Here is a 22,756-nt window from a genome sequence, read left to right as displayed (position 1 = left end):
CATGATCATGAGCATACTAAAGAAAATAAACTGATGCGGAAGCTAAATCATAAATAAATCTGAAGAGATGGGGAATACCCATATACTGTAACTGAGATATATGAAAACTGATGAGTTTAATACAAAAGAAATATCAAACTCAAGATACTAAGCTGAATCTAACTATGTCTGAAATAAGCCTCTAAACTGACTAGAAATGCTGGGACAGGCCCCAGCTAAGTCTAGCAAAACTGAAACTAAAGGACTAAAATACTGAAAAGAAACTCATGACTATTGTCCCCGAAAAATGAGGACTCACCAACTGATTCTGCTGAACTGAAGATCGGGAATCGATCTAAGCGTGATCTGGATGCTGAGAACCTGAACCTACATCACGAGAAGATGTAGTGCACGTATGCGTCAGTACTTGAAAGGTACTGAGCATGCAGGATAGAGTAAAGCTGAAATAACGTGTAACTGAACAAAGCATACTGAGCAATGATATAATCTTAACATGATATAGATACTGAAATATTGAATACTGAGCTAACTGAATGCAATGACCAAATTTATAACATGCTGAGACTGAATACTGACTGTACTGAAATATGGTCAATGCAATAGAGTCTGACTGAACTGTGAGAGCTACTAATAACCGACATAAAACCACATGAGCTAAATGTGGAGTCCGATGTATACGCCCCATCGAGAGGACCCAATATACCCTGCCAGAGGTATAGAGGCATGCTGGCGTGATCACTAAACTGATGTTGCCCACAGAGGGGACTTACACCTACGTGGCTCGTAGTTCTGGGACTATATGGGTACGCTGAAACCCTAGTCCAACTCGGTATTATGCTACTCCCAATGAATTAAGTGGTTAACTGGTTATGACTGAATTTCTGTAAATACTAGATAGCTCGAAACTGAACATGCAAACTGAGAATGCAACAATTAATCTGATAATGATGCATTCATAAACTGAGGCATGTAAAACTGAATACTGAAATATCTGACCTAGCATGTATAATTCAAGAACTAAAGAAATACATAGCTAGGGTTCTGAAATTCATGCGATAAACTGAGAAATAACATGATAATCTGATTTGGAACATTTAAATAACTAACTCATGATGATCTGTTCAAATTCTAGAAACCCTAGGTCTGTTCATAATCATGGAATCAAGAATCTGACTGAATTCTAGGGACCTAATGGGCGAAAGGAACCCACTAGTGAAATCCCACATACCTGGTGACGAATTCCACGGAGAAATCCTTTGATTTTGGGGTTGGAACTGATGGAACCTTGCTGCGTTCTTGAACTAGGGTTCTTGACCTTCTTTTCTCCTCTTAGCGTTCTAATTCTTCTAAGTTTGATTAATGATTTGACTTAGGTAAGTTCTAGTTATGTTTCTAGGTTTAAACTGATTAAAATCTCATGATTTAGGGTTTAAACGACGTATCTTAGGGGTTAAACGAAATAGGAAAAGACCAAAAGACCCTTGAATTAGCTGCTGTCGGAGTGACTGACGGACCTGACTAACGGTCCGTCAATCAATCGACGGTCCGTCAATCAATCGACGGTCCGTCGATTGGGTCTGTAGGTCGAGTCTGCCCGATAGGGCTTCACTAAAACGGGCATAACTGTTTACTTGGATGTCAAAATTTAGCAAACTCAATGGCGTTGGAAAGATAATTCAATTATCTATCTAACCATAGGTCATGGGACACATAATTCATTTTGTGCTAAAAGTTATGACCATCTGAAGTTGACCCATCAGAATTTTCAGCTAACTGGCTGCTAACCTTTGATCTACGGTTAGACCTACGGACCGTGGATCGAACGACGGTCCGTGCTAGTCAATCGTAGTTCGTGTCAGAGGCTGGGTAAAGGAGGTCTCGATCCATGGACACAGACCACGGACCGTGGTCTGATCTACGGACCGTGGGTCTGTCCGTGAGTCGAGACTTAGCCAATTTTCTGAGCTGGTTTGGGGAGGGGTTGCAGTGGTGAACCACGGACCACCAGCACGGGCCGTGGTCTGACCTACGGTCCGTGGATGGTGACCGTAAGGTTCACCTGCAACTTCTCAAAATCTGCATTTTTGTCTTTTTCGAATACGGGGTGTTACAGTTACTATATGATATTTTTGGAAAATTAGATGAACATCCATATGAGATATTAAATTTTCTAATAATTAAATAATCTTTATTTGTACTAACAAATACTTATAACAATACATCTTCAGCGGCGGAAATGAAGAGGAGACAGCTGGGGAATCACATTAGGAAATCCTATTTTCTAGGGGATTGGTTTTCACCTGAGATTTGGTCACTTTTGGACCGACATCTTATTTGCTGCTTTTGTATGTAATGAGCTCAGTTTGAGTCCATTTGCTTTTATTAATAAAATGGACCACCGGTCCAAAAATTTATTTTTTTAAAAAAATACTTATAACAATAAGGGGGTCGTTTGGTTGGAAACAAGTTATCCCATGATTTATCCTGGGATAACTTATCCCACCATGTATATGGGATAACTTAGCCCATCACTATGATAAAAATGGTGGGATATGTTTTCCCAAACATGGCAACCAAACAATATAATTTTTTTTTATCCAATCACTATTTCCTTATCCCATCACTATTATTTTTAATCCCCACACCAAACAAGCCCTACCTTTACAGAAACATAAATAACAAAGCTTAAAACATGTACTCAAAAACACCAATTAATATCATAAGCATAAATTAATGACGGCAAAAAAATATACCAAGATATATAATAATAGAATGAAACAGAAAGGAAAAAATGGAGCCCACCGAATGCACAGTGTCCCCTTAAGGAAATTATTCCCCTCTAGTACCCGATGCTTAAAGAAATAGATCATCCCAGGATGGAACGATTCTATTCACAAGTGCATTGATACAAAAACAATAGTGTCAGTGAGCCACTCAACAGGAGCAAAGTACACAGATATTTAATTTGTGCAGAAGAATAAGTTCAGAATTTTCGTTGTTTTAAAATGAGAGGAAATCCCTCTATTTATAAACAACAAAGGGTAGTGTGAACAAATGTTTATTGTGCCTTATCGAAAATGTCACAACCTTTCATAAAAGTCTCAACTCTTCATAAAAGTCGCAACTCTTCAGAAAAGTCACAACTTTTTATAAAACTCACATATTTTCATGAAAGGAGAAGGCTATTTTTGATAATAAATAAATTTAAAAGGAAATTTTAGATTGTGATGGTGCCACGTAGGCGGGCCTATGATTCTCTTTTATATAAATATATGATTAAATAAATATTTTTTATTTAATTTGAATTTTTAAAATTAGAGTTGTGTTTGACCATATTTTTTATCGAGAATATGTAGAATTTGAATATATATTTTTCTAAATATGGTTTATACCCTAATTTCTAAAAACTAGCAAAATTATTCTAACTTAACTAAAATAAAGTAATATTTGTCACATAATATCATTAATTAGATCTCAGAAACAATAGGTGTGACTCTCTATTGGTGCATGTTAGGCGACCTCTATCCTGCACTTCTCTCCCATGGCTCGGGGACGAGTAAAGAGAAACTCTAACACATAACTATTGAAGAAGAGGATTGAAGAACCACCTCGGTATGACTCAAGGTTTAGGAGAGGAAACAAGTAGGAGTTAAAAGGAAAAATTCAATCAGACGTTGGAATTGGATCGTGATGGCAATAGGAAAAATTGGCATGTGTTAACCTCTAGCATTATCCATTTATCACTATAAATTACAAAAATCATGAGTTTTGTTTTACACAGCATATAATTGAGAAACAATAGGAAAAAAGCCAAAAACTAATAATTGAACAAGAAGAAGAAACATTGACGTTGTTTGATACGCGGGGTAAAATGTGATATCTTAAAATTAAGCTTGTGATAAAAAATTCTATTGTGTTTGGTTGATCAAATAAATATATATCATCAATCAAACACAATATAAATTTTATTACGGGAATATTTGATCACCTTAATACCGTCAATCAAACACTATATAATTAAAAAGAATTTGTTACGTTGCGTCTTTCATTCCCAATGTATGTGCTTTTTTGTGTTGAATGTCTGAATGATTCTTGTCTTGATATGACCATAATGTTGATGATGTACATAACAATTCATTTAAGGATTTAAAGTTGATACTTGTGAAACATCTTTTAGTCTAATTAACATTAATTTTACATAATTTAACAAGTCTCTTAGATTATATAATCCTCTAATTTCTGCTTGTCAAAAATACGAGTCCATTTCTCTAGCATATTGTTCACTTGGTTCCTACCTAAATTGTCATTAGAATTGATTCTTTAATTACTATAGTTTCTTCTTCTTTCAAGTTTTTTTTTTCTATTACATATAGGGATAAAGGTCTGAAAAATATCCTAACTTTGATCGAATTTGCTGTTGTGATACTAAACTTTCATGAGGACCTATTATCTCCCTAGACTATTTAATACTGTATTTTAAACATATATATTTTCCCACGTGGACATAAACAATAATGCAAAATTATAAATAATAATGTGTCCACGTGGGCACATATATATCTTTAAAATACACTATTAAATAGTTCATGGGGTAAAAAATACGATATTAAATAGTCTAGGGAGGTAATAGGTCCTCATGAAAGTTTAGTATCGCAACAGCAAATTCGACCAAAGTTGGGTATTTTTCAGACCCTTATACCTTACATATATCAAGAATAACCTTTAATATGTTTTAAATTATACACCAGATTTTTAGTTATATGGAATTCGATCTTTTGACGATGTCACTCTTAAAGAATCAGATAAAAATTATATATTCAACCACGGAGTTAAAGCTACAGTCGCAACATCAATCATAAGTGATAAATATATATGTATAGCTACAAGGATAGTTTAGTCTTTTGTATCATATTTACATATTATAAATACCTCGTATAATTGGTTAATGTATTCATTCAAGATAGTTATTCTTTCATGGTATCAGATACCCAGGCTCTCTCTAACTCTTTTTCTCCTACGTATCATCATGGTTTCATCTACCTCGCTCAGTACTCAAACCTCTTCTGCCACTTCCATGGCTGCTATTCCCGTTGCACCTCTTATTTCGAATTCTGTCGTTTCTATTTCCAACATCAAAAATCTGATTCCTACTACTCTTGATTATACAAACTACATGCTTTGGAGAGAGTTATTTCTTCCCGTGTTTAAATGACATGGTGTCTATGGCTTCATCGATGGAAGTCATCTATGTCGAGAACCTACTCTTACCATGGAGAATGGAACTTCGACTATTAATCATGTTTTTCAACAATGGGTCCAACTTGACTCCATTGTTTTGTCATGGATACAAGCTACAATCTCTCAAGAGATACTTCAAGCTATTATTCTTCCTAATAGCAGTCTTACTGCTCGCGAGGCGTGGCTACAAATTGAACGTCTTTTCCATGATCATACTAGTTCCTGAACTCTCCAACTTAAGGTTCAATTTCATAATCTAAAGAAAGGTTCTCTTTCTATCTCTGATTATGTGCACCGCCTCAAATCCATTGTTGATGCCTTGATATCAATTGGTAATCATATCTCTGATTCAGATCTTGTTCTCCAAGTTCTTTCTGGCCTACCTTCCGAATATCTCTCTGTTAGCACTTCAATCTCCACCAGAATTCCAATTCCTTCTTTTCTTGAGACCATATATCTTTTATTTCTTCATGAGACTTCAATACTTAACTTTTACTCGACATGACATTGCCTTCTCTGTTAGTCAGGTTGCTTAGTTCATGCATTCTCCCTTGGACATTCATTTTACTGCAGTGAAACGTATTCTACGCTACCTGTGTGGTTCCATAAATCATGGCCTATTCATTCCAGGCGGCTCAATTGGTTCATTAACATGTTATACTAATGCAGATTGCGCAGGCTGTCCTACTACCCGCAGGTCGACCTCAACGTATTGTATCTTTCTTGGTAATAATCTTATTTCTTGGTCTTCTAAGAAGCAAAGTGTTGTATCGCACTCGAGTGCTGAGGCAGAATATCGTTTTGTTGCCCATGGTACTGCTGAGATATCGTGGTTGCTCTCTCTTCTTGGTGATCTATATATTCAGCTATCCTCTCCTTCAACAATCTACTGTGATAACATCAGTAGTATATACTTAGCTCACAATCCTATTCATCATGCTTGCACTAAACATATTGAGATTGACATTCACTTTGTTCGTGAGAAGGTTGCTTCTGGTGTTCTACAGGTTCGCTATGTGCCAAGTGCGGATCAACTTGCAGATTTGTTGATGAAGTCTCTTCCCTATGCTCAATTTTCATTCTTGCGTGATAAGCTCAACATTTGTCGAGACCCAGCATCGCTTGAGGGGGAATGATAAATAAATATGTATAGCTACAAGGATACTTTAGTCTTTTGTATCATATTTACATATTATAAATACCTCGTGTAACTGGTTAATGTATTCATTCAAGATAGTTCTTCTTTTAATAAGTGTTTTTTTTTTTATGTTTGTACATTATAAAATATGGCAAAAATGGGTCATTTAAAGATATGGACAAGGAATTCTTCTCTTATTTCCATGTGTGCTCTATTCTAATATAGAATACATAGATTTAGGTGACAGTATATTTCAGATATGTTTATTCGATTTTGAATATATATATATTTCCTTGCACTCTTGTACAATGGTGAGTGTATTTCAACTTGGATGCGCCAGAATATTATGTGTCCAACATGTCATTGCAACAAAGGCCATGTTTATAGGTCGTGGATCAACTATTTAATTTAGTGTTATTATTAGTGCAAATGTGTAATAAATATTCCAGGTACTATATATAGAGTATATGATTTGTAAAGTTGTATTTATACTATATAAGTGTACTTATTTATTAATTTTAATTTATTGATTTTGTCTTCATGTAGGTGCAATGCGCAAAAGAATAACAGAACTTTTAAAGGATTTTTCTTGAATAAAAAAGATTTCAAAGAATTACTAATATTGAAAGATAATGACGTAACGTTTTTAGTATAAGTTATAACTAGTTACTTGTCAAATTATTCAAACTTCTTTCTCATATTCTAAATTGAAAAGTAACGATAAAAAAGAAGAGAAAAAGGACAAATAAAGAGAGATAGACGTTGGGGTTTGAATTTAAGAGAAAAATATACAAAAAAATAATAATCTATTATGTTTGTATTTTGTATTTGTGCATGATTTGTGCAAGTTTTATACACAATTGTTAAGCAACCTATAATGTAATAGTATAATTTCTCATTATGAAAAATTGGAGATCATTCTCTATTTTGAATTATGAGATTAATTATAAATTTTATTTTACTACATTACGTGCAATTACTGTACACAATTTTACTAAGTAACCTACAATATAATAGTATAATGTCTCATTATCGAAATTATTCTCTATTTTGAATTATGATATGTTAATCATAAATTTTATTCTTCTAAATTTGTTAAGATGTAAAATAGTTTCTTTGTACTGGTATGTGCATAAAATGTGCAAGTATTGTACATAATTTTACCAAGCAATGTACAATGTCTCATTTTTGGGTATACATATCATAATAAAAGAAGAATGAATTAAATTGTGCGTGATTCAACTTTTTCAAAAAGATGTTATCTAAAATTATAAGCAAAAACAAATTTAAACACCACCTAATATTTTTTGCTAATAAGGTTATCACATTAATTTTTCGTCAGAGGTGAGTCTTTAAGTACTACATTTTCTTCTTCTTTCAAATTATTTCTTTTTCTATTATATATTATCAAGAATAACTTTTAATATGTTTTAGATTATAGACCAGTTTTGATTGTACGGAGAATTCAACCTTTTGATGATGTCGCTCGTACAAGTAAAAGAATAAGATAAAAAGTATATATCCAACCATGAAGTTCAAGCTATAGTAGTAGTATTGGTCATAGGTGTTATTTTTCTTTTTACGTTTGTACTTTATAAAATAGGACAGAAATGGGCCATTAAAAGATATGGGCAAGGAACTCTTCTCTTGTTTTCACGTGTGCCCTATTTAGATATAGAAAATATAGATTTAGGTAACAATATATGTCAGATATGTTTATTCGACTTTGAATCAACGAAGAATATATATATTTTTCCTTGCACTCGCTTGTACCACGGTGAGTGCATTTCAATTTAAATGCGCTGGGAGATCATATGCCCAACATATCGTCGCAACTATGGCCATCTCTATAGGTCGTGGATCAACTATAAAGAATTAATTAATTAGTTGGACATTCGAGAGATAAAAACTCTTTAATTTGATTAATTTGAAGAGCTATTTCATTTTCACTTATATGTTTCTATTTAATTTAGTGTTATTATTAGTGCAAATTGTAATAATTACTCTATGTATTATATAAAGTATATGATTTGTAAAGTTATATTTATACCATGTAAGTGTACTTATTTAGCAATTTTAATTTATTTACTTTATCTTCATGTATGTGCAATGTGCAAAAAAATATCAGAATAAAGGCTTTTAAAGAAATTTTCTTGAATAAAAATGATTTCAAAGAATTACTAATATTGAAAGGTAATGATGTACGTTTTTTGGTATAAGTTATAACTAGTTGCTTGCCAAATTATTCAAACTTCTACCTCGTAGAACTAAACGGAAAAGTAATGATAAAAAAAAAAGATAACTAAAGAGAGATAAATGTTCGGGGTTGAATTTAAGAGAAAAATATACAAAGAAACCTATTATATTTGTATTTTGCATTTGTGCATGATCTGTGCAAGTTTTATACACATTTTTATTAAGGAACCTATAATGTAATAGTATAATGTCTTATTATGGAAAATTGAAAATCGTTCTCTATTTTGAATTATGAGATATTAATTATAAATTTTATTAGACTAGAATAATGAGATTTTTTTTGTATTGTTATAACTTATGTGCATGATACGTGTAATTATTGCAAACAATTTTACTTAGTAACCTACAATATAATAGTATAATGTCGCATTATCAAAATTATTCTCTATTCTGAATTATGAGATGTTAATCATAAACTTTATTCTACTAGATTAACTAAGAGTAAGATAGTTTCTTTGTATTGTTATGTACATGAAATGTGCAAGTATTGTACACAATTTTACTAAGTAATGTACCACCTAATTTATTTTTACTAATAAGATTATCACATTTAGTTAATATATCATTTATGATCAATTAGTGTGTTGACATTATATTAAGTTAGAGAATTCCAGTATTCTCAAATGTGAGCATCTTAATAACTCCAGTTCCTCTATTGAGAGGAAGATTTAAGAAGAGAGAGAGTCTACCTTCTCTCTAGATTTCACCCCAGAATAACATGTCACTCTGCCAAGCTGATCTGAATCCACCTGCCTCACCACACATCCTAGGAAAAACGACACAAAACTCTTAACTAGAGGGGACCAACTCGACCTTTAAGAGCATCTTAATAACTCCAGTTCCTCTATTGAAAGGAGCAACACCGGATGGCGATAACAGAATCTCAGATATGCTACTAGATACTGAGGCACCCGGAGGCAGTAGTCATGTAAGTGAGAGAGACAGATATGGACACAACACAGATCCTATTAATGTATCTAAAGATGACCTTATATCCCTGTCTGAGGATGATAAAAAGAGAATCTACAGACTTTGGGTATACTCTGTTATTATCGAAGTCCTAGGCAAAAGAATAAACCACCAATATCTGGAAAAAAAGCTTTCATCGCTATGGAGAGCAACTAAAGAGATAATCTTAATTGATTTAGGCCACAAATTACATAGTCAAATTTATAAAGGAAGAAAATCTCCAATCGATACTTCAGAATGGCCCATGGTTCATTAATGGATACTTCCTCTCAGTTAAGAGATGACACCCATATTTTGTCGCCTCAGAAGCAAAGGAAAATTTCTCAGTCATATGGTTACGATTGCCTGAACTCCCCACCGAATTCTACAACCATTCAATCTTAGCCAGAGTCAGATGGAAAGTAGGCAAACTAGTCAAAACGGATGTGTGCACAGCAACCACACTAAGAGGCCGATATGCCCGCATATGTGTTGAAGTCCCTCTAGGCACGCCTGTTCGAAAAGTTATTTACATTGGCCACCACAAGCAAAATATAGTTTATGAAGGATCAGATATATTTTGCAATAACACTGGAGCGCTGGGCCACAACACCATCAACTGCCCGACTACTGAAGCCACCAAAAGCAACTCAGCCAAAATGGCCATCGACAAAGAAGCCGCTCAACCACACAAAGAAAAACACAAAGTCGAGACCCAACAGAACAACGCAGTAGAAAAATGGCAAACAATCAACTACTCCAGATGATCAAAACAATACAAGCGACCAGGAACCACAAATGAACCAGGTAGTCAATTTATTTGAAGCATCTACAGGTAAATTCCTTGATTCAAAATCTTTAAATATAGAAAAAGTTCGAACAATATCGAATCCATAGAAAGCCATAAACAAAATTATAAGATCCTCTTAAACGATAAAAAACAATACGACTGCTCCCAGAGTCAAACCCAAGAGATACCCCCCGCCTCCTTAAGAAATCAATAACCACAACAACTCTGGAAACTCGACCACAAAGCCAGGTACACAAAGTACCAAAGAACAGGGGTCCCTATGTTAGATCAAGTGACGTCATTAAAGCTGATTTTAGAAAAAATAACAAATACCCCGAATTGTTTAATATTAAAAATTCAGGAAATATTTGCCAAGTTAAGTGCTCCGCAAGAATGGAGCTTGTACCAAAAACTCTTTGTACAGTGCATTACCAACCTATAACATCCCCTAGTTTGGCCCCTACAACTTCTATTAGTTCACACCCTACTCACATAGAGGAAATAATAACCGACTCCTCGATCCCAGGAGAAAGTGTAATACCATCCCATCAGCCAACCCCCTCCCTACATGTGGATGCTCTATCCAACACTAAGAAACACAACTATATCCAACTAGACAATCTCCCAGATATTAAAACTACTAAAACTAATTTATGTGGTGAGGAGAAAATGACCTTTAGTCCTAGTGGCCCCTTTAAAGATCTAGATAACCTTCCATATATAGAAACCCCCTTTACTGATAAAATCCAAAACTTGAATATTCCTAGTACCACTTTAAGCAATAAACATGGTAAAACATTTAATATTCCCAATAGTGCACTTACTACTGATCTCTCTCCTTCCAGCCATTATGCCTCGTCTTCCACTCTCATCCCAACAAAGGAGATCCCTATCAAACATGAGCATCCCTCCATACAATCCTCGACACACTCATACCCAAAACCCAGCGACCCAAACGAACCCCCCATCCCTCTTTCCAAATCCTCTTCCTCCGCTCCAAACCTTCCTAGTAACGGTAGGAGGGAACACCATTTACCCCACTTATGTCACCCCCCAAGCTACCCTCGAGACGCGAACACGGGACCTAGGACCACAAGTGATCCCAAGCTAACCCTGATGGCATGATCACAAGCATACTAAAGATAATAGACTGATGCGGAAGCTAAATCATAAATAAATCTGAAAAGAGGGGGAATACCCATATACTATAACGGAGATAAATGAAAACTGATGAGTTTAATACAAAGAAGATATTAACTCAATACTAAGTTGAATCTATCTATGTCTGAAAATAGCCTCTAACTGACTAGAAATGCTGGGACAGACCCCAACTAAGTCTAGCAAAACTGAAACTAAAGGACTAAATACTGAAAAGAAACTCATGACTATTGTCCTCGGAGAATGAGGACTCACCAACTGAATCGGCTGAACTGGAGATCAGGAACCGATCTAAGCGTGATCTGGATGCTGAGAACTTGAACCTACACCACGAGAAGATGTAGCGCACGTATGCGTCAGTACTTGAAAGGTACTGAGAATGCAGGATAGAGTAAAGCTGAAATAAATATATAATTGAACAAAACAAATAGGCAATGATATAATCTGAACATACTGAATACTAAGCTAACTGATGCAATGACCAAATTTATAACATGCTGAGACTGAATACTGATTGTACTGAAATATGGTCAATGCAATAGAGTCTAACTGAACTGTGGGAGCTACTAATAACCGACATAAAACCACATGAGCTAAATGTGGAGTCCGATGTATACGCCCCATCGAGAGGACCCAATATACCCTGCCAGAGGTATAAAGGCATGCTGGCGTGATCACTAAACTGATGTTGCCCACAGAGGGGACTTACACCTACGTGGCTCGTAGTTCTGGGACTATATGGGTACGCTGAACCCTAGTCCAACTCGGTATTATGCTACTCCCAATGAATTAAGTGGTTAACTGGTTATGACTGAATTTCTGTAAATACTGGATAGCTCGAAACTGAACATGCAAACTGAGAATGCAACAATTAATCTGATAATGATGCATTCATAAACTGAGGCATGTATAACTGAATATATTATGACTGAAATACTGAATAGTTCAAAATACTGACATGTAGATACTCATACTTGAAAACTCCTTTTTAGAAAACAATTCAACATCATATTATACTATGATCATTGATGACTTGGGAAGTCATACTGCATAAACATTGATGGTATATCTAGATACCATACTATTCATACATTGATGACCTACTCAATTGTCATACTAATCATGTTTTAGAAGCTCTTTCTCAAAACTCATCTTAACATTCTTAAAAACTCAGTTTAAAACTCAAGTGTTGTCTTAAAGAAAAGCTTCTCATGATTTATAACTCAAAATAGGGTTTATGCTGAAATATACTGATAATGTGGCATAAAACTAGAGCATGTATATATGAATAATTGAAATATCTGACCTAGCATGTGTAATTCAAGAACTAATGAAATACATAGCTAGGGTTCTGAAATTTATGTAAGAAACTGAGCAATAACATGATAATCTGATTTGGAACATTTAAATAACTAATTCATGATGATCTGTTGAAATTCTAGAACCCTAGGTCTGTTCATAATCATGGAATCAAGAATCTGACTGAATTCTAGGGACCTAATGGGCGAAAGGAACCCACTAGTGAAATCCCACATACCTGGTGACAAATTTCACAGAGAAATTCTTTGATTTCTGGACTGGAACTGAAGAAAAATTGTTGCGTTCTTGAACGAGGGTTCTTGACCTTTTTCTCTTCTCTTGCTTCTAATTTTCTAAGTTTTGATTAATGATTTTAACTAAGGTAAGTTCTAGTTATGTTTCTACGCTTAAACTGACTAAAACCTCATGCTTTAGGGTCTAAACGAGGTATCTTAGGGGTTAAACGAAATAGGAAAAGACCAAAAGACCCCTGAATTAACTGCTGTCGGAGTAAGGGGCCGTCAATCAATCGACAATCCGTCGATTGGAGTCGTCGGTCGAGTCTGCCCGATAGGGCCACTAAAACGAGCATAATTTTTACTCGGAGCTTGGATTTTAGAAAACTTGGTGGCGTTGGAAAAATGATTCAATTATCTATCTATCCATAGGTTATGGGACACACAATTCCTTTTGTGATAAGAGTTATGACCATTTGAAGTTGACCCATCAATAATTTTTAGCTAACTGGCTGCTAACCCTTATCTACGGTCAGACCTATGGACTGTGGATCGATCGACGGTCCGTGCTGGTCGATCGTAGTTCGTGTCAGAGGCTGGGTAAAGGAGGTCTTGATCCACGGACACAGACCACGGACCGTGGTCTAATCTATGGACTGTGGGTCTGTTCGTGTGTCGAGACTTAGCCAATTTTTCTGAGCTTAGATGGGGAGGGGTTGCAGTGGGAACCACGGACCACCAGCACGGGTCGTGGTCTGACCTACGGTCCGTGGATGGCAACCGTGGGTTGCACTTGCAACTTCTCAAAATTTGCATTTTTGGTCTGTTTCGGATACAGGGTGTGATAGCATCCAAGGAAGCTCTACTCCATTGAAGGACAAGGATGAAGCTTTAGAAACTCCAAGGAGGCCCATAACAAGATCTCAAACCAAGGAGTTCAATGATAAGCTCAATGGGCTTCAATCGCTGATACAAAGGTGTCTTATTGGGGAAGAAGAGCTCAAGCCCAAGGGAGAGGAATTGTCCAAATGCTACAATTATTTGGTGGCCCAAATTCAAGCCCAAGATGAGGAATTTTAAGGGCCATTTTCGTGCAAATAAGGTCAAGAAGAGTCCAAGAATCAGCCACAACAAGAGTTGCTTTCTGCCCAAGTTTTGAGAGAAGACTAGTCAAACTTTCCAAGATTGTCAAGATTCTTTTCCTAGTTGGGATTTACCTTATTTATTTATTTATTTATATATAGGTTATTAATATTTTCCTTAGTATATTTATGGTCTCCTAAGTACCATTTAATGCTTTCCTAGAAGTACTAAATTTGTTCCTAGTTAGGTTACTTTATTTCCTTTTTAGAGTAGGATTCCTTGTAATTGTCTTTCTAGGGTCCTTGGACGTTTTTTTCCCCTTCTCCTATATATATAGGAGTCCTTTTCATTCATTAAAGACAATTTACATTGATATTAATAATATTTGAGAGAGTTCTTTGAACCTTTGTGACTTGTTCTTTGAGAATTTATCTTTAAACCTTTACTATTCATAGTTTAAGGTATAAAGTAACTTCTTCTTGTGATATCTTTGGTTTCTTTTTGGTATTCTTTAGAAGGTGATTAGTTTCTACATACTAATTATTGTCTTTAGTTACTCATAAAGCGGTCAAGATCCGAATCTATCGTTTTGATTCGTTTTCTCAAGTAAAGGCGTTAGATTTCTTCCATAAATCTATACGTTGTTACTTGGATCTTTTCAAGGCCTTAGAACATCTAATCCTTGGAAATTCGTGGATCTTTCCTTCGAATTTCCCATATCTTTAGTTAGTTTTTTTTGTTTCTTTTCTTTGTGCTTCCGCATTCTAATATTCAATTCTCTATTTGTGATCTCCCTTAACCTTGCTGTTATCAGGGTGTTACAACTTAGGCCCCCCTCAGAATGTTCTCCCACACTCTTGGGTGGAAATAGGCATGCAGGATCATGCGTTGTCGTTCTCGGTGACTGTGGACGAACGGGAAGTTGTTATAGTAGTATGGAACCCGACATTCATAGCACAGGTAGTCTCAGAGGGGATGAGACTAGCAATGGAAGCCTACAATACCCATCTATGGATGAGTGTTGCTCTCTAGTCCCCCATAGCTCTATCGTTTCCCCAGTCTTTTACCATGTGCCCACTTGGGAGATGCCATTACTCAACCCTTTGGTCCAGGTAACAACAAAAGACACAATCATATTCCCTCCTTGCTTTTTTCCTTAGTAGGTCCCAGAAATTGTGATAACTCTATGGAACAACTTCATGGTAGCCCAGAGGTTTCTCCGATCAACCCACCTATCGTCCATTCCAGTACATTAAAAACAACACCTCTGGAAACTCTTCGCCATGTGGCTTCAACTTCCTAGGTACCTCCTCATATTCGTCCCCTACCCCAGAGAACTTAGTGCAAAACATAGAAGTGGATCAAAGTCTAGGAGAGTTAGAGGAAGCCTTAGTATTCTTGAGGGAGACACGAACAAAAATCTTGATTCTAAAGGATATAAAAGTAATGCTATTCAAAGAGAGATTCGTAAAAAAAAATGCAAACTCATTTGTCCCCTGAATCTACAAAAAAACACGCTAGATATAAGATCGTCATGCACCCCGGAGATAGGAAACTTCATAGTAATAATGAACCCAACGATAAGGACTGGAAACTAGCTGAATCCAGCTCCAATGACGGAAACGAACCCACCCAACCTCAACAGCTCCATGAACTTCATTATATGGAATTGTAGAGGAGGAAATAGACCGGAATTTAGGATGAACTTTAGGTCTGTTATGGACTATCACATACCACCTTTTGTTGCTCTTATAGAAACTAACATGGAAAATCACTAGGAATTAGTGGATGACTTCCCCTTTAATTCAATGATTCAAGTCCCAGCAGTGGGCAACTCCGGAGGAATGTTTATCCTTTGGGATGACTCTATCTTGGAGTTGGATGACATCGCTACAATTGGGCAAGAAATACATGCAATGGTTAATGCATGTTCATCTAACGACTCATAGCTTCTTAGTTGCATTTATGCTAGCACTTGCTTAAACTCATGTAAATTTCTATGGGACAGCCTTAGGAGAATAAAGGACACCTATGACGATAAATGGATAATAGATGGGGACTTTAACGAACTTTTGACTAAAGTAGAAAAAATAAGAGAAAGGCCGATAAACAAACTATGTGCAAGTGACTTTTGGAATGTAATAAACTATTGCGAACTAATAGACTTGGGCTTTTAAGGCGGGAAATATACTTGGCTAAATAAACATCTTAAGAATAAATCTCTCCTAATTTTAGAAAGATTAGATCACTTCTTGGCAAACGAAAAATGGATCTAGTGTTTTCCAAATGCTCAAGTACATCACCTACCTTGTACTCACTCTGACCATTATCCCCTCCTTTTATCCTTAACTCATGTTAGACCGTCCAATCATACTAAGATATTCCGCTTCGAAACGATGTGGATTTCACACCCAGATTTAAGGAACATTATCACAAATAGCTGGGATAGGAAAGAAAAAAATTTCAGACGCCATCTCTGATTTCCAGAAAAATGTCTCAATATGGAATTATGCTAAGTTCAACAACACATTCCATAAAAAAAGAAACATACTAAAAAGGCTGGAGGGGTTACAAAAATCTCCTAACTATCCTACTAGCTCCTCCTTCTACAATTTAGAGGCTACACTCATTCAAGAATATAACCTCATCCTAAATCTAAAGGAAGACTTCTAGAAATTAAAATCCAGAGTCAATTGGCTCAACAAGGGAGAGACTCTAATACAAGATTCTTTCATACAATAACCTTAAATAGAAGGCTCCAAAATCGTATAATAGCTCTACAAAATGAGAATGGACAGTGGATATATGAACACGATGGCATAAAGAGTCTAGTCCAAATCTTTTTCTTTAAGCTATTCAAAACATCCAAAGAAGCTAGTCCGCTTAACCCTCCCATAGAACCCCATCATCACTCACTCGACCTTTATTCACTAGGAGAGACTCGATCTCAAGCAGAGATAAAAAAATGTTGTCAAATCATTCCAGCCCTACAAAGCTCCGGGGCCGACGGACTACATCCCTACTTTTTCCAAAATTACTGGGATATTGTTGGAGAATCACTGACTTCTTTGTGTTCCCACATTTTTCTCCACTGCAACATCCCCAATGAAATCAACACAACTCATATATGCCTCATTCCAAAAAAGAAATGAGCAAACTATCTCAAAGACTTTAGACCCATTAGCTTATGCAATACTACATATAAAATCGTTACGAAAATAATAGCTAATAGCTTGAAGCCCCTTATTAACTCCTTAATAGGCCCGTGTCAATATATCTTCTTAAAAAATAGGCAAGCCACAGATAATGCCATAATAATTCGAGAGGTTATTAGCCATTTCCAAAAAATGAAAGGGAAGAAGGCTAATATGATTCTTAAAATTGATCTAGAAAAGGCCTTCGACAAAATTGAATGGTCCTTCGTGCGAGACACCTTGATCTACTTTTGTTTCCTAGATATTCTAGTGAAGTTAATAATGTCATGCATCTCCTCAAGTAGTGTAGTTATCTTGGTTGACGGGGATTATACAGAATACTTCGAACCAAATATGGGAATAAGGCAAGGAGACCCCCCATCTCCATATTTATTTATCTTATGTATGGAAATGCTTTCTAGGCAAATTGAAAGGGAAGTCCAGGCATGACATTAGAAGCCTATCAAAATCTCGACCAAAGGCCCATCCTTGTCACATATTTTCTTCGTCGATGACTTAATAGTGATGAGTAGGGCCGATAAAAACAATTGCTTCACAATTAAAAAAGTCCTAGGTAACTTCTGCCAAAGCTCGGGCCAAAGTATCAACTATCTGAAATAAAAAATGCTCTATTCCAAAAATTGCAACAAAGACTTTAGATTCAAAATATGTAGCTCCCTAGGAATTAAGCCTAGTTTGACCTTTGGGAAGTACCTTGGCTTCCCTATTTTTATGAAAGCCCCTTACATTAACGATTTTCAATTTATCATTGATAATCTACACCAAAAGCTATCGGGATGGAAAACAAAATGTCTCAACTTAGCTGGTAGGACGACATTAGCCAAAGCTAGCCTAAATAATATTCCTACCCATATGATGCAATACATCAACCTCCCCAAAGGAATAACTAAAAAATAGATCAAATTCAAAGAAATTTCATTTGGGGAACTACAAAGACAAAGAAAAAAATCCACATGATTAAATGGGCAATAGTGACGCAAGCGAAGAAAGAAGGGGGCCTAGGAGTCCAAAGAGCGAAAACAATGAACAAAGTCTTACTATCCAAACTAGCGTGGAGAGCCTTTACAAACCTTAACTCAATGTGGGCATCCATACTAATCAACAAATTTGTAGGATCTAACTGCTTCCCTACTGACCTAAAGACAAAGCCAAACCATAGTAAAATCTGGAAAAATATTGGGAAAGGATGGGAGATATGTAAAGCTGGACTGAAATGGTCTATTGAAAACGGGTCGAATATCTCCCTATGGACTGACATCTGGCTCCCAAATAATACCACCATTAGAGAAATTTAGCAGGTCCCTTAATGCAACATGTATAAAACCAGGCTGTTAAGGACCTCCTAACAAACATGGGCATATGAAAACTCGATGTGCTATCACTCGAGTTGCCAAATGAAGTTACAAACCTCATCCATAGCCTCTATATTCCCATAACAATTAACAAAGACAAAGCCTTCTGGCTACATAACAATAAAGGTCTATTAACAACCAGCTCAGCCTACCAGTAGGTTAGCAAAATAGACAGTCCTCCCAAGAACAAGAACTTTTCCTTTAACTGGATCTGGGGTCTCCACTATCCAAATAAAATCAAATACTTATTATGGTTATGCAACCATGGGAGGCTAGCAATGCGACACTATCTAAGAAGCTTAGGAATAGAGATAAATAGCGATTGCCACAAATGCAATTCACCCGAAACTATTCATCATATCTTCATCGATTGTGTCATAGTTAGAAGACTTTGGCTTAAATTAGGAATAAGTGTGCCTACAAATAGTGGTGATTCTGATCAGGAAAAAAAATGGCTAGACTTTCTTGGAAAGATGGACATTAAAATAAAAAATCTTAAATGGATTGATGTCTTTCCCTTCTACTTATGGAGTATCTGGTTGAATAGAAATGGGAACTTCCACAAATAACAAAAAGAAAACATAAATCCTAGCATACCATATACATATACTATGGAATTCATGACCTTAAACAACCTAAGACCGACCAGAAGAAGCAGACGTAAATACGTATCGGTTATATGGAAATAACCTCAAACAAGGTACAAACTAAACACGGACGACTCCTTAAACAAATTAACCTGGAAAAATGGTATAAGAGGAGTCATTAAAGATAGTAATGGGAATAAGATCATAGGGTTCATAGGAAACTTATACGAAGCGAACGTTATCACTGTTGAGTTATATGGCTTCCATAAAGGACTAACTATGGCTCACGACAACAAACTCTTACCCATTACAATTAATATTGATTGTAAGGAAATAATAGGCCTTTTAATTAATGATCATCCTGCTTACTCCAATATTTTGTGTGATTGCAAGGCACTCCTCTGCAAATTGGGGAACCCCCAAGTCCAACATAGGTTCCGAGAAGAGAACCTCGTGGCAAATGCTCTAGCTAAGGAGGGATCAAAGCTAACAGATGCTAACTCTTTTGTTTTATGGAAAGTTCCGCCATTGTTTGACTCAGCAATAGTAGAACCAGACAAAGCATGAACTTCTAGTATAAGACATATTACGCCTGCAATAATTGCAGATGATTGTAATTTGTTTTTTATCGATCCCCCGGTACCTCGAATTGTTCTAGCAGAACCAATGCTCTGCCACTGATTTGTATTGATGCATAAATATACATAATATCTCCTTCTTTACCAAAAAAATCAGTGTATATGCAGTTCTCATAAAGGTTGAACGATATATATATATATATATATATATATATATATATAAGTTATAACAATGTGTTAAAGAATTAACAATGATTAATTAGTTAAGCCAATGTAAAATGAATTGTGTTGGGATAGTTCAAAATCCCTTCATCTTTAATAAGAAAAGAAAAAAATCTTGTTAGTAGTGTTGCCTTCATAAATTGATCTTGCAATATGTAAATTCGAATAACGAAATTATAATTAATTATCTTTTATTGATCTAGTTGACAAAATATGAACACAATAATGTATAAACTAAATATATATATACATAATATACATATATTATGCATACCACCTATATATAACTGGGTGAATATTTTGTGTATATTTCAGTCATTTGTATACATATTTTGTAAATTAGTTATAAATGACTGTGAACGCAAATCCTTGCTAATGATTTCTTCTCACAAGTCTTACCTCTTTCTCAAGAAAGACAAGAGTTGAAAGCATAATCAAAGTGTGATGACTCATTTGGTCTTTTTTGTTTTCCCATAAAATTTACCATTGTGCCCTCCCGATATTGACCTCAAACCTTCTATGACTGAGTTTTGAAAGATGGTTTTGGACTTTGAGTTAAAAGTTGAGAATTTTGTAAGTTTTGAGTTTGAAACGCTTATATTGTTAAGAAAGTGATTTTTAGTGTCTTTTGGGAGTTTCGAGTGTTGGAATAAAATTTCGTTGCTTTCATCAGTCCCAAAATATGAAATTTGATTTGTGAGAGTTTTTGGTTTTAGATTCGAAGTCTTTTTTAGGATTTGAGATCCTAACTCTTGAAATTGTGGAAATTTATTCTTTGAATTGACTTTGGTCAACATTCGGAGTTTGGATGCTTGTCTCAGAATTCTGAGAGTTCTTTTGGTTTTGGGGTATCCAAGTTCTTGGTTAATTTTTGAGAGGTCTCGACCTTGTTTTAGCCTTTTTAGGTGTCAAGTTAGTTTCTTGTGATTTTCATGGATGTTGGGTCAATGAGACCCAAATTCTTATTTTGATGGTTTCATTAAGTCCACAATGTCGAGTATTATTGATTTGCATATATGGTTTATGTGTACAAGGTTACGAACAAATTCTGAGGGTCCTTTTGATGTCTTAAGAGTTGGTTGATTTTTCTGGTGTCTACTGAACTCGCTTTTGCGAAGGTCTGTCCGCTTTTTTGAAGGGGTCAACTTAAATGGGGTTCGCTTACAAAACCCAGGAGTCACTTTGCGATGTCCCCTTTGAGCAAACCTGAGTTTTCTTTTGCAATATCTGAGAGGGTTTGGGGCCTAAAACTTTTAGGTTTAAGCCCCATTTTCCATTTTTGAGCTTCACAAATCCTTGGTGGCGACTTTAGAAAGGTTTTTCTTGTGCTAAATTATTTGGAGAAGCTTTCATGACCCTAAACCTTCATTTACCTTGATTATTTATGAATTCTAACATCAAATTTGGGATTTTGATTGATAAATGGCAAGGTTTTTCAAGAACTCAAATTCTAAACTAAAATAGAGATTTTGAACTGTTTATGAGTCTTTTTTTTGAAATGATTTTGACCAATAAGTTCCTAAAGTCTTGTGTAATATTTTTAAGTATTAAATTTTGATTCTAAACCTTATTTTTGGAATTGGATTTTGAGTTGATTAACCTATTTTTCAAAGTAATTGATGTGAGCATTGTTGTTTTCAGATTGTGATTGTGAATACTTGATTTATATAGATTGTGTGTCTTTGAAAGTGGTTCTAAAGGGGAAGACTCAACTCTTGGAGTGATTATTGATTGGTTTAAGACAAGTGATCTCCTAAACCTCATATTTTAGTAGAATTCGTGTATTCTTTTCGTTGCTTGTGTGTTGGGAGTAATGAGAATAAAGTGAAGGGTTAATTGTCCATTTGTTAAGTCTTAGTGAATAAAAAGAGGTTCAAGTTAAAATGGATATGTGATGAACATGATGATGTGAATTGTCTTGTTGTGACCTTTATTGATTGATTGATGAAATGCTTAATAGCATGAATTATGGATTTGAATTCCATGAATTGTTGTCTCTTTCATGTGGTGTGATATTGTTTGTGTGCATTGATTATTGAAAACCGTGCTGCGACATGTGATAGTTGATGCCGAGGTCATTTTCGGCAAGTTTTTATGATGTCGAGGTCATTGTCGACGAGTGATATAAATTTGATGGGAAATGATTTCGGCTAGTGATATAAAGTCAATGGGAAATGGTTCCGACTAGTGATATAAAGCCAATGGGAAATGGGTTCGGCTAGTGATATAAAGTCAATGGGAAATGGTTCCGACTAGTGATATAAAGCCAATGGGAAATGGGTTCGGCTAGTGATATAAAGTCAATGGGAAATAGTTTCGGCTAGTGAATTGATATTAAGCCAATGGAAAATGGTTTCAACTAGTGATTTGATATAAAACCAATGGAAAATGATTTCGGCTAGAGATATTGTGACGATGGAAAATGGTTTTGGTGAGAGATTGATTAAGTGACTTGATGCATTTGATGCTTATGTGTGACTTGGTTGTTAATTTTGATTGACGTACTTGTTGCATGCAATTGATCTACTTGACATTGGGATTGACTTACTTAATTTGTTTTATTGTTGATTTATGACTATTGATCTGTGGATATTAGGCCTTGTGAGTCGTGTATTGTAGAACTGTTAAGTTGGGATGAAATCTGTGTAGGTTGTAG

At 35.5% G+C, this 22,756-nt stretch overlaps 1 pseudogene; it reads right to left on the bottom strand.

Annotated features, from left to right (window-relative positions):
• The window catches only part of LOC125834552 (probable disease resistance protein At4g27220), a 259,136-nt pseudogene extending 240,531 nt beyond the window's left edge, over positions 1 to 18,605 (bottom strand).
• Between the last annotated feature and the right edge of the window lie 4,151 nt (positions 18,606 to 22,756).

Source organism: Solanum verrucosum, unplaced genomic scaffold (genome assembly GCF_900185275.1).
Source record: "Solanum verrucosum unplaced genomic scaffold, falcon-dt-bn FXZP01000287.1, whole genome shotgun sequence".
In the NCBI taxonomy this organism is placed as follows: Eukaryota; Viridiplantae; Streptophyta; class Magnoliopsida; order Solanales; family Solanaceae; genus Solanum; species Solanum verrucosum.
Note: the sequence above shows the minus strand (reverse complement) of the source record. Positions and strands in the feature narration are given on the sequence as shown.